Here is a 10,822-nt window from a genome sequence, read left to right as displayed (position 1 = left end):
CTCTCTCTCTCTCTCTCTCTCTCTCTCTCTCTCTCTCTCTCTCTCTCCCTCCCTTCTCCCTCCTTCCCTCCCTCCCTCCTCCCTTCTCAATTTCCCTTCCCATTCACTAAATAAACTTTATTCTACACTAAAATAAAAAGTTCCTGTGACAGTTTGTTGCTTCGAGGCCTTGCCTCAGACCGGTTGGTGAGCCTTATGGTTTCAAGATTAAACTATAACTACTAAGTCATATTTGATATTTACTATGAGACTAAACTGCTGCCCAAAAAGAGCAAGCTTGCCCTCAAGAAACTACTACTTAAAAGGGCCCAGTTCCCCCATATCCTAATAACTTTTCTCTTCCACTACCACTGATGGATAATAGACCAAAAAAAAAAATTAAACACTTATTAAAATAAGTTACAAAAAATTTATCCCTACTGTATTTCATAGTTTAGATATACCACATTTCCATTATCCATTCTTCAGTTGCAGGCCATTTAGGTTGTTTGTATTTTCTAGGTGCTGTGAACGGAGAGCAGCAATGGACATGGCTGAGGAAGCCTCCTCAGGGTAGGGTGTCAAACCTTTGGGTGTGTGCCAAGGAGTGGGACAGCTGGATCATAGCGTCAATTTATTTTTAGCCTTACGAGTTCTCCATACTGATTTCCACAGTGGCCGCACCAGATCTTTGTCCCCATTCTAAGGCCATACATTACCTAGTCCACATATTCAGGAATCAACAGTGCCATCCTCCTAAGCGAGGAGGCTACAAGTAGGGTATTTCATTGATTAGGTTTAACCTGCTTCTGTTACCGGCAGGTTTTTGACATTGAAAATTAATCCCCAAACCTGTCCTGTGATCCTCAAAGGCCATGCTCTCTAGGGAATCCCATGGCATCACTACCAACTCAAGTTTTATCTGATCATGTTTCAGGATGAGCACGATCACATACATTTTACTTTCTTTAGTCCCTAACTTAAAATCAAAACAGAAGTTCTCCATTTAACATAGCTCCGAGCCTCCTTATTTTACATCCTAACCTCCCAGTCAAGTTGCTTGTCTGCCTTTCCCATCTCTCTACCTCTGTTTAACAAATCTAATAATTCCACTGAGCCTTTCCCCAGCAGTCATGCAGGACCTTCCCGGTCGGTGCTAAACCTGCTAGACAGAACCTTCTCAAACCATTGACCATCCAGGTCTTCTCACGACACTCTTGTTCACCACAGTCCTTGCTTTTTACAAATGCGCCTGGATTTCTCCTTAGTTCACATTTTCTTCTTTAGTATCTTATTCTGCATTTCTGTTATCTTGCTCCTTTTTCTTTACATGGGGTCCAGATGCTCTATGCTGTGCCCTCTTCTAGTTCCTGGTTCCAATTATCATTCATATGCTACTGATCATCAATTTCATAAAGTTTGTTAGAAATGACTTGTTCTACAACTAAGAAAAATAGGGTAGCTGAAAGAAATATTACTTTGTGTTTCTTTCTTTTCTTTCATAAAGTCTGCTCACAGCTTTTGCCAGTGTGTTTTAGCTGTTCTCTGACATCATGGTAGAAGGGTCTTTTGCCTGTAGTATGTGTATGCATGCAAGTGCATGTATGTGTGTGTGTGTTTGTATTGGAGAATGAACACAAAGGCCAGACGTCAACATTGTATGTCTTTCTCTGTCTTGATCCACCCCCACCCCTGCCTCCCCTTTTTGAGACAAGGTCTCTCACTGAACCATCTGGAGCTTACCAATTTGGCTGGGCTAGCTGGCCAGCAAACTCTATGGATCCACCTGTTTCTACCTCTCAGTGCTGGGACTGCAGGCCTGCCTGTCCACCATGCTTGGCTTTTTCTATGGGGGATGGGAATACAAATTTGGGTTCTTCTTGTATAGCCAGTGTTTTTCCCACTATGATATTTCCCCAGCTCCCAACATAATATTTTAAAAACCAGTTTAGATCACAGTGACCAATCTTTAGGGCCATGACTTTTCTTCACTCTTGAATGATTCTCAGTAAGATCCCTAAGACTCGACATGGTCCGAGTGCTGCTCAGAACCTCTCTGGCATTGTCTCCTGCTTCTCCTAAATGCCTGGGTTCCTCCTACTGCCCTCTTGAAATACATTATGTTCTCTCGTGCCTTAGGAATTGCCGTTTCTTGATTATTTTCTAAAGTTCTAAAATTATCCTCTCAGTGAGTTGATTTTTGCTCACCTTCAGACATCATTTCAAATATTCCTCTCTAGAGAAGACATTCCTGATTGCTAGACCACATTGCATCCGCTGATTCAAATCATTCACAAATTATTTTCTTTTGTGGTTTGTGTCATAATTTATAATTATGAATTTATTTGCTTGACTATTTAATCAACACCACCTTCTTCCATTACGGCCCAAGCCCTTGGAGAGGAAGAACTATCATGTTTGTCTTTCTCATTATTTCACCCCCAGTGTCTTCATCAGGCACAGTGCTAGTCACACACTGAGAATGCATGTGTTGAATAAATATTGACACAGAATCGTGTTGACACATTGGTAAATTTTAATCAAGCAAACAAACCAAAACGAATATATTGATTTCTTATTATGTATCCAGAAATGCTGAAAGTCCAAATAAAGGGAGAGCTAGTAAATTTAAGGATAGTGCATGCCAGTGTTCTGGGGGGGGGAGTGGGGGGGTAGTAGTCTGTGTCTTAGATGACCTCTGATTCTTGGATCAGGCCATTTTCTAAGTTCGTTAGACTGTAAAACATGGGGGTATTTAGAGCTAAACACTATGTCTGTAATCCCAGCCATGTGAGTAGCTGAGGCAGGGGAATTAGGAAACCAGTCTGGGTAATCTACTGAAAACCATCTCAAAAGAAGGAAGGAAACAAGGAAGGAAGGGAAGGAGGGAGGGATGGATGGAGGGATGGAGAGAGAGAGAGAGAGAGAGAGAGAGAGAGAGAGAGAGAGGACAAAACAAAATTGGGTACAATTAGTTTAAGATCAGTAGAGTCAATGGTTGCAGAGAGACAGACAGACAGACACATGTGTGCACACACAAAAAAAGACAGAGACAAACAGAGAGACACACAGAGAGATACTTGTCTCCCCCTCAGCCTTTCCACTGTCTTGATCTTGGTGTTTGTTTTAATCAGATCATCTCTGTCATTGTGAATGTTAGATGGGCTTCTGAAAAAGTTTTGTGAGCACAAAATGTCACAGTTTGACACGAAGAATGAGCATACAAGTGGAGTTCATGCTGGCCTGCATAGTCCCTACTCCTCCAGTAACCCACAAATTCCCTGTGTCCCTTGAAGGCTTTACCCTGATCCCCAGATTGACACTGGATAGGGCATACGACAGTCTCCTGAGTCTGTTGGCTTCCTCTGAATGCAGACAAGATCCTAGACTGAAGGCTGGAAGCAGACAAGAGCCTAGATGAAGGCTGGAGGCAGACAGGAAGCCATGTACATGTTCCCTGTTTCTTCCTCAGCATTCAAGGAGGCTGCACTTGACCAGTGCATTCCAGTGTCTGGTGCTCTGCTCCATCGGAAGTCAGTGTAAACTACTGGGAATGAGGAACAAGATCTGCTCCCAGCAGCACACCTGCTCCTGGTGGTCAGAATCCACCAGGAATGGAAAAATGGAATCCTCCCAACCTTTGCTGTTGGAAATGCATGTGTGGTTCGTGGATACTGACTCCAGGGTGAATAACAGTAAGGTGGTTCTTTTCCATTGCTAATAGAAATTACTGTTTCCGGGGTCCCAGGCAGGGGTTTGGTGAAGCTGTGAAATCAAGAATTTTGTACTGTTCTGAAAGTCTACTGTATCTAGATCCTGTTTTTCCAATTTACTGGTTCTTTGTATTGTGTCCTCTTGAGAAGACATTTTATCCGCTCACTTAGTTTTGTTTTTGTATGTTTATGCACATAAGTGTGTATGTGTGTGCAGATGTGTGTGCATGTGCATGTGGAGCCCAAAGTTGAGACCATGCGTCTTCTCCTATCAGTCCACCATGCATTGGGATTATGAGCAGTGTCCCCGGATGCCCAGCATTTTACACGGATTTTATTGAACAATCTCGTCAGCACTGGAAGAGACACTTTTTAAAAATTAGATATTTTCTTTATTTACATTTCAAGTGTTATCCCCTTTCCTGGTTTCCCCTCCAAAAACCCCCTATCCCCTCCACCTCCCCCTGCTCACCAACCCACCCATTCCTGCCTCCTGGCCCTGGTATTCCCCTATACTGGGGCATAGAGCCTTCACAGGACCAAGGGCCTCTCCTCCCATTGATGTCCAATTAGGTCATCCTCTGCTATGTATGCAGCTAGAGACATGAGTTCCACCATGTGTTTCTTTGATTGGTGGTTTAGTACCAGGGAGCTGTGGGGCTACTGGTTGGTTCATATTGTTGTTCCTCCTATGGAGATGCATACCCCATCAGCTCTTTGAGTCCTTTCTCTAGCTCCTTCATTGGGGACCCTGTGCACAGTCCAATCCATGGCTGTGAGCATCCACTTCTGTGTTTGTCAGGCACTGGCAGAGATCCTTAGGAGACAGCTATATCAGTCTCCTATCAGTAAACTTTTGTTGGCATCCACAATAGTGTCTGAGTTTGGTGGTTGTATACGGGATGGATACTGGGGGCCGGGGGGGGGGCAGTCTCCGGATGGTCATTTCTTCAGTCTCTGCTCCAAACTTTGTCTCTGTAATTCCTTCCATGGGTATTTTGTCCCCCCCACCCTTTTTTTGACAAGTGAGTTTTACTTAAATCAGGACTGTCCAACAAGAACATTGTTAGCCATTCATGATCTGAATTTGGTGTATGAATTAAATTATGGTATATATTAAAAGCCATGAGACATTTGTTTTGTAATAAATAAGTGGAATTACTCATTAGTAGCCTTTTTAAGATAAGCTATTAGGTCTGCCCTTTCTCCCTTCTTCTTAATTCCAGCGAAGATCATTTTTGTTCCAGGGATGTACTTCTTGGGATTCTCCAAGTACTCCATCAGGGTATCCTCTCCCCAGGTGATGCCTTTGTTCTTGCTGGCATCTGTGTAAGAGAATCCAGCAGCCTGGCCTGTCTTCCGCCCAAACAGACCATGGAGATTTGGTCCAGTCTTATGCTTGCCCCCCCTTTTCACAGTGTGGCACTGGGCACACTTTTGAACAAAAATCTTCTTGCCTTTTTCAACATCGCCCATTTTTATTCGCTCTGGGCTGGTCAACACCTCGAATGTTTGGACTGGAAGACAGATGTCCTGCGCTCTTTTTGTTCCCCTTTCTAAGAAGAATGGAAGAATCCACACTTTGGTCTTCCTTCTTCTTGAGTTTCATGTGTTTTTGCGAATTGTATCTTGGGTATTCCGAGCTTCTGGGCTAATATCTACTTTTCAGTGAGTGCATACCGTGTGTGTTCTTTTGTGATTGGGTTACCTAGGAGAGACTCTTACGGAATGTCTATCCTTAAGAGTGTGGGCTTTTAAAATATGATATCCTTATTTTCATATTGTCAGTCTCTTCCCCTTCAGTTTCTTTAACAGTTCTACTAACATGATTTTATTCCAAAATTTTCATGCCTATATCTACCACATATACAACAAAAGCAAGGCACAAAGCTCACATTTAAGTATTTGTGTAAACTATAAACTTGTACTTAGTTATGTATTATGTGTGTGAGACATAGATGATATATGAATACATACATACATACACACATAGATGATAGATACATAGATTATATATATATACATATATATACACACACACACACATATATATATATATATATATATATATATATGATAGATTAGGTAGATAAATAGATGATAAATGATAGGTAGGTAGATAGATAGATAGATAGATAGATAGATAGATAGATAGATAGATAGATAATGTAGGTAGGTAGATGGATGGATGGATAGTTGGATAGATATATAGATAAATACATAGAGCTGAAGACACATTGATTCTTATCAGATTTGTTCCTTGACATTTTCTACTAGACCCTCCCCCAGTCTCTCTCTTCCTTGTTTCCGTTGCTCTCCAATTCTCCAGACTTTCAGTTTTGTCTGATCTTTAGTCTCAATATCATTTGAACCTCTGGACCATGTCAGCACATTTTTCCTCTCCAATTTATTTATTTTTTATTTTTTATTTTTAGAGAAAACAATCCAACACTGCATTCCAGTACTCCTAAATCTTTCATTTTCTGCCAAAGACAACTTTCTGAACAAAAGAAATGCTACCGTTAGCCATGCTGTCCAGAACTCCTTAGTCAGGTTTTGAAGCTGCACCGTTCATTTTTATATGAAGCATCAAAATTATATCTGAACAATCTCACCCAGCTTTCCTAAGAAACAATGTATCCAGTTAGCTCACTCTTTTAATTAACTAGTTGCTAAGTCTCACCTACAACTACTCAATTTTTTCTATAAACCACCAGCTCCCACAAGCCCCGGTTGCGGGACAGTGCTGAATCCTGGGACTCCTCTCTTTGGGAATGGTGTTCTCTCAAGAATCCCTGTAGCCTTCTAATTTGGCCAATCATGACTATTGTCTACCAAAGCTCACTTTCATCTTCTGACCCAATAACCACCAAAATTGAAAGATGGTGGCTGCATTCCTTCTTGGGTGTAGTCATGTAAGTTATGTGGTCAGTCAATTCCACTTTGAAGATGAGGCATGCCTTTTTTTTCCCCTCGCTTCCTGTCTGACTTGAATGGATGTGCGACTGCTTAGATTGAAGAACTGATGGCAAATAGTCTACCTTGGAACTGAGGATTGAGAAGCATGGGCATTGGTTGGCAATCAAGGGGGCCACCAGGAGCTTAAGAAACAGAAGCACGGGCCTGCCTCTCCTGCTTATTCTTCAATACTATGGACACATGAGAAAGCACACAGTGTAGTTTATTACTGGGAGTAGTATGTCACTTTAAATTGGACCTAATCTCCTATCTGGGGTGGTGTGCTGCAAGTCAACACAGCTACAATTAGTCATTGTATCTTTTGTAAGGGAGCATCAAAGCTTAACAAAATACAAGAAAAAATAGATTTTGTTACATCACTCCAGTTAGCTCTTTGTTTTGTGTTACATCGCTTCAGGCAGCTCTTTGAAGGCTGCCATGTTCTGTGCGAGACTGAGACAGCTCAGAATGCTGGGATCTGATGAGTGCTTCATGACACATATAGAACATTCTTGAAAGAGAGAGGCAAATTCAGGCCAGAGCTAGTTCATCTACAAATAGGAGCCGAAAGAAAAAGATTAGGTTTGTAGCCAATAGGTTACTGAAAAGCATTCATCTGAGTTCTTGTGCTCATGGCAATTCTAATTGTGTGTGTGTCCTAAGTGGATCAGTGAGAAGCAACAGTCACTAACCATGGCTAAGACAGGGCTCCAACATAGTTTATAACAATTATCCTCTGCGTGCCAGAGCTGCCAGCTCAAAGGAACCCATCTTTAGATGGCTGTAAGGGAACATTGAAACTGTGTAGTTGAGAGAGAAGGAGATGAACACAGGAGAAGATGCAAGCTTTAACTCTTGTATACTTTATCAGGACTAGTGGGACCAGGACCATAGGACCCAGCCTGGACAAATAGATGAGAGGCCTGCCAAGTTTCTGAGGGGATTGCATGGCCAACAAAACCACAGGCTCAGTCTACAAAACCCTGGCCAGCCCCTGAAGTAATCCCCAGGCTCCAAACCAGTTCCAGCAGGAAACAGGATATAAAAACTGTGAACCCCAGAAGAAGGGTACTGCTCCAAGCCCCCCTCAGATGTGGTTATGAAGGAAAGTAGAGAGGAAAGAATCCCAGGGTGCACATTGAGGGCCTTTCAAGGACAAGAGTCCAAGGACAACTTTCCAGGCACAAGGAGGGGGACACCCAGGAGGACTAACCAAAGCACTTTCTTGGCAGCTCTTACCCAGAAGGGTTTCATTGTTCATATAAGCCAATGCCCAGTGCATCCTACTCTCTCCTTTGTAAATAAAGATTTTCAGTGTGGGGCTCATTTATATTTTGTAACGAGATATAATGTGGTAAAAGGTGAGTGACTAGAAAAATTCAATATTTGGAATCCTTTTGTTTTAACTTCTTACACCTTTCCAGATAATAAAATTATTATGTCCCAAGTGCCTTTTCCATCATAAACATCACAGCTGGTTGTTTTTTAAAAAAGCTGCTCTTATAGATAGCAAGTTAATTATGTACAACAGGGTAACCTTACTACTAGAAATGCAAAGCAAAGTGGAGAAAAATCATTCCGTTATGTCTTAGATGCCGTCCCTCTGGTTTTAAAGGAAAACATGTAACTTTATTCTATTCTCCCTTGGTATTAGCTTCAGTTTCCTTTCCAAGCTTCACAAACACACAATAAGCTTTTGATTATCAAGATTCCAAGTGTTCTCCTAGACAGCCAGTGTGTATTTATGAAGGAAATCACTAAAGATGCAATTTGACTCCATCCAGGGAACACTTTCGAGAGCCCTAAGCGACCCTTGGCAACTACGAAGGAGACTTGAGAACAGTTTGGCCTTATTTTTGCAATTGCTTTGGTACCTCCAGGGAAATGCCCAAAGGTGTTATTTGTTTATTGGTACCCACCTTCTCTCAGAAAGGCTTTAAGACAGATCAGGAAGATGTGTATGATAACACAGATGTAAAGACAGGAAAAAGATGATTTCAAATAAAAGGTAGAAGGATTATATCAACACAAATAACTTTAGGGTACAAAGGTATAGCATGAATATTTACCCAAACTGGGCCACTCTCTGAGCCCTTAAGGAGGATACTGTTTAAATTTGCTTTTTTATGATCTCCACAAGATCAAAACCCACCAGATGCTCTAAATAAGCATGGCTTTTTCTAGGAGAATTTTCTCATGGGACCTCATAGAATGGATAACATCTTCATTTGTTTTATGAAAAAAGAACACTTTTATAAGATATCATATCTTATAATAATCCTTATTAGAGGCCAATTAAATGATTCTAATTGACATTTAAATAAAGAACTTATATAGCAAGTAGAAATGGTACAAAGAAATATTTAGTGATCTGACTGTAAATACCTTATTGACTTTATTCAAGAACGGAGTTCAGCAATACTTAGAAGGCTAAAGGAATCCCATGTCCTTCATGACCATATTCTGTTTTTCATCTACCCAACAATCACTCGTGTTGTGTGGAGCCCACAGTGACCTTGGGTGGTGGGGTTCTCACACAGTCTTAGTATCTATCTTTACTTGAGGAGAATGGCAGATAGAGTCAATAATCTCAACAATAGATAAATAACTATCAATGACCACGAGTGTGCCATTGATACAATGGAAACATCCAGAAGTCAGTGACAGTTAAAATGAGCCAATATGGGTAGAGAGTATCTTGTCATGGGTGAAGATTGTGGGATCAAGAGGAAAGGAGAAGCATAATGGAGATTGGGTCGGGGTGGATGGATGAGCAGGCAGCCACATGTGTGCACATGTGTGCCCTAGGGTAGATGTACTTAGGAGTTCCTGAGGGCAGAGAGAGAGAGGACAGAATGGCTGAGATGTGGTTGGGATGGAGGGGACAAGAAGCAGAGAGAGAGAGAGGGAGGGAGGGAGGGAGAGAGAGAGAGAGAGAGAGAGAGAGAGAGAGAGAGAGAGAGAGAGAGAGAGACCTTGAAGGACAGGGTTAGGAGTTCACACTTTAACTTAAAGAACCCTCAGAAGACATCAAAGGCTTCTAAACGAGGATGCCCTCACTTGTGTTTTTGCTTGTTTGCTTGCTTGATTGTTTGTAGACAGAGTCTCTGTACCTCAGGTTGGCTTTAAATTGGCAGAGTAGCTGAGGGTGACTTTGAGGTCCTAACCCCTTGCCTCTACTTCCTTTGTACCAGGCACAATAATGCCTAGTTTACATGGTGCAGCATCAAGGTTGGGGCTTCGTGTACACTAGGCAATCAGATTGCCGGCTCAGCTACATTTCCTATTCTTGCTGTTGTTAAATTATCAAAGTTTGCAGCCTGGTGTGATGACATACCCCTATAGCCCCAAACTCAGGAGGCTGAAGCAGGAGGACCAAGAACACCAGGCAGGCCTGGACTTTACAACAAAATCCTATCTCCCCTCAACCCCAAAATGCTGTCTTTATTATTGTCTGGTAATCACTTACTGTGTGAAGCCTGGAAAGCTAAGGTGAGAGTCAGCATGGTGAGAAGCTTTAGATGTCGCTCCCGTTGCAGAAGGTTCCAGAAGGCTCAGGAGACTAAGGCTGGAAGAGGAGTGAAGAGATGGAGGCCGACTCCAGAGACATTCTGGAGTTCACGTTCACAAGACCACTATCTTTGCATTTGGGGGACATAAATAGCCATTGATTGGCAGTAATTGTGAGAATATATTTCCCAACAAGTCCTCAGAGGGCAGTGATTTTGTGCAGCAAGCTAAGCACAGCACTGTGGGCTTTAAAAACTGAGCTGAGAGCAGAATGAATAAAAGCTAAGAAGCCTCGGATCCAGGCCAAGTCAGCTCCAAAGGCCTTGGCCTCTTCTGTTGATCAAGGCCACGCCCTCTTCCCTTGAAAATGAGTAGGCGGGGTCCCAAGCAGGGCTGGAGTCTCTTTAGGAAGGAATTCTGTAAATCTACCTGAATGCACAGAACCAGTAATGGAAATGCCAGCATCCTCTGCTGTAGAGTGTAGGTGGAAAGAATTTAGTTAGACAACTTAAACAGTTTTGTTAGTGCCACCATTAAAAAACCTCTGTAAATCGCACATGCCGCCTCCAATCTCCGTTGTGCACCTTGCACAACTTTAACATGTTCTTACAGGAACAACCTCACTGAATTGCACCTCATTTTTCCAAGTGAAGTGAGGGCTA

General features: G+C 42.2%; 1 pseudogene across 1 annotated transcript; it reads right to left on the bottom strand.

Moving 5' to 3' along the window:
• Window positions 1–4,850: 4,850 nt before the first annotated feature.
• On the bottom strand, window positions 4,851–5,168 carry LOC110294777 (annotated as a pseudogene). The gene has a single exon (XR_002377973.1). The product of XR_002377973.1 is annotated as a cytochrome c, somatic pseudogene (transcript).
• Window positions 5,169–10,822: the final 5,654 nt, after the last annotated feature.

Source organism: Mus caroli, chromosome 5, assembly GCF_900094665.2.
Source record: "Mus caroli chromosome 5, CAROLI_EIJ_v1.1, whole genome shotgun sequence".
Classification (NCBI taxonomy): Eukaryota; Metazoa; Chordata; class Mammalia; order Rodentia; family Muridae; genus Mus; species Mus caroli.
Note: the sequence above shows the minus strand (reverse complement) of the source record. Positions and strands in the feature narration are given on the sequence as shown.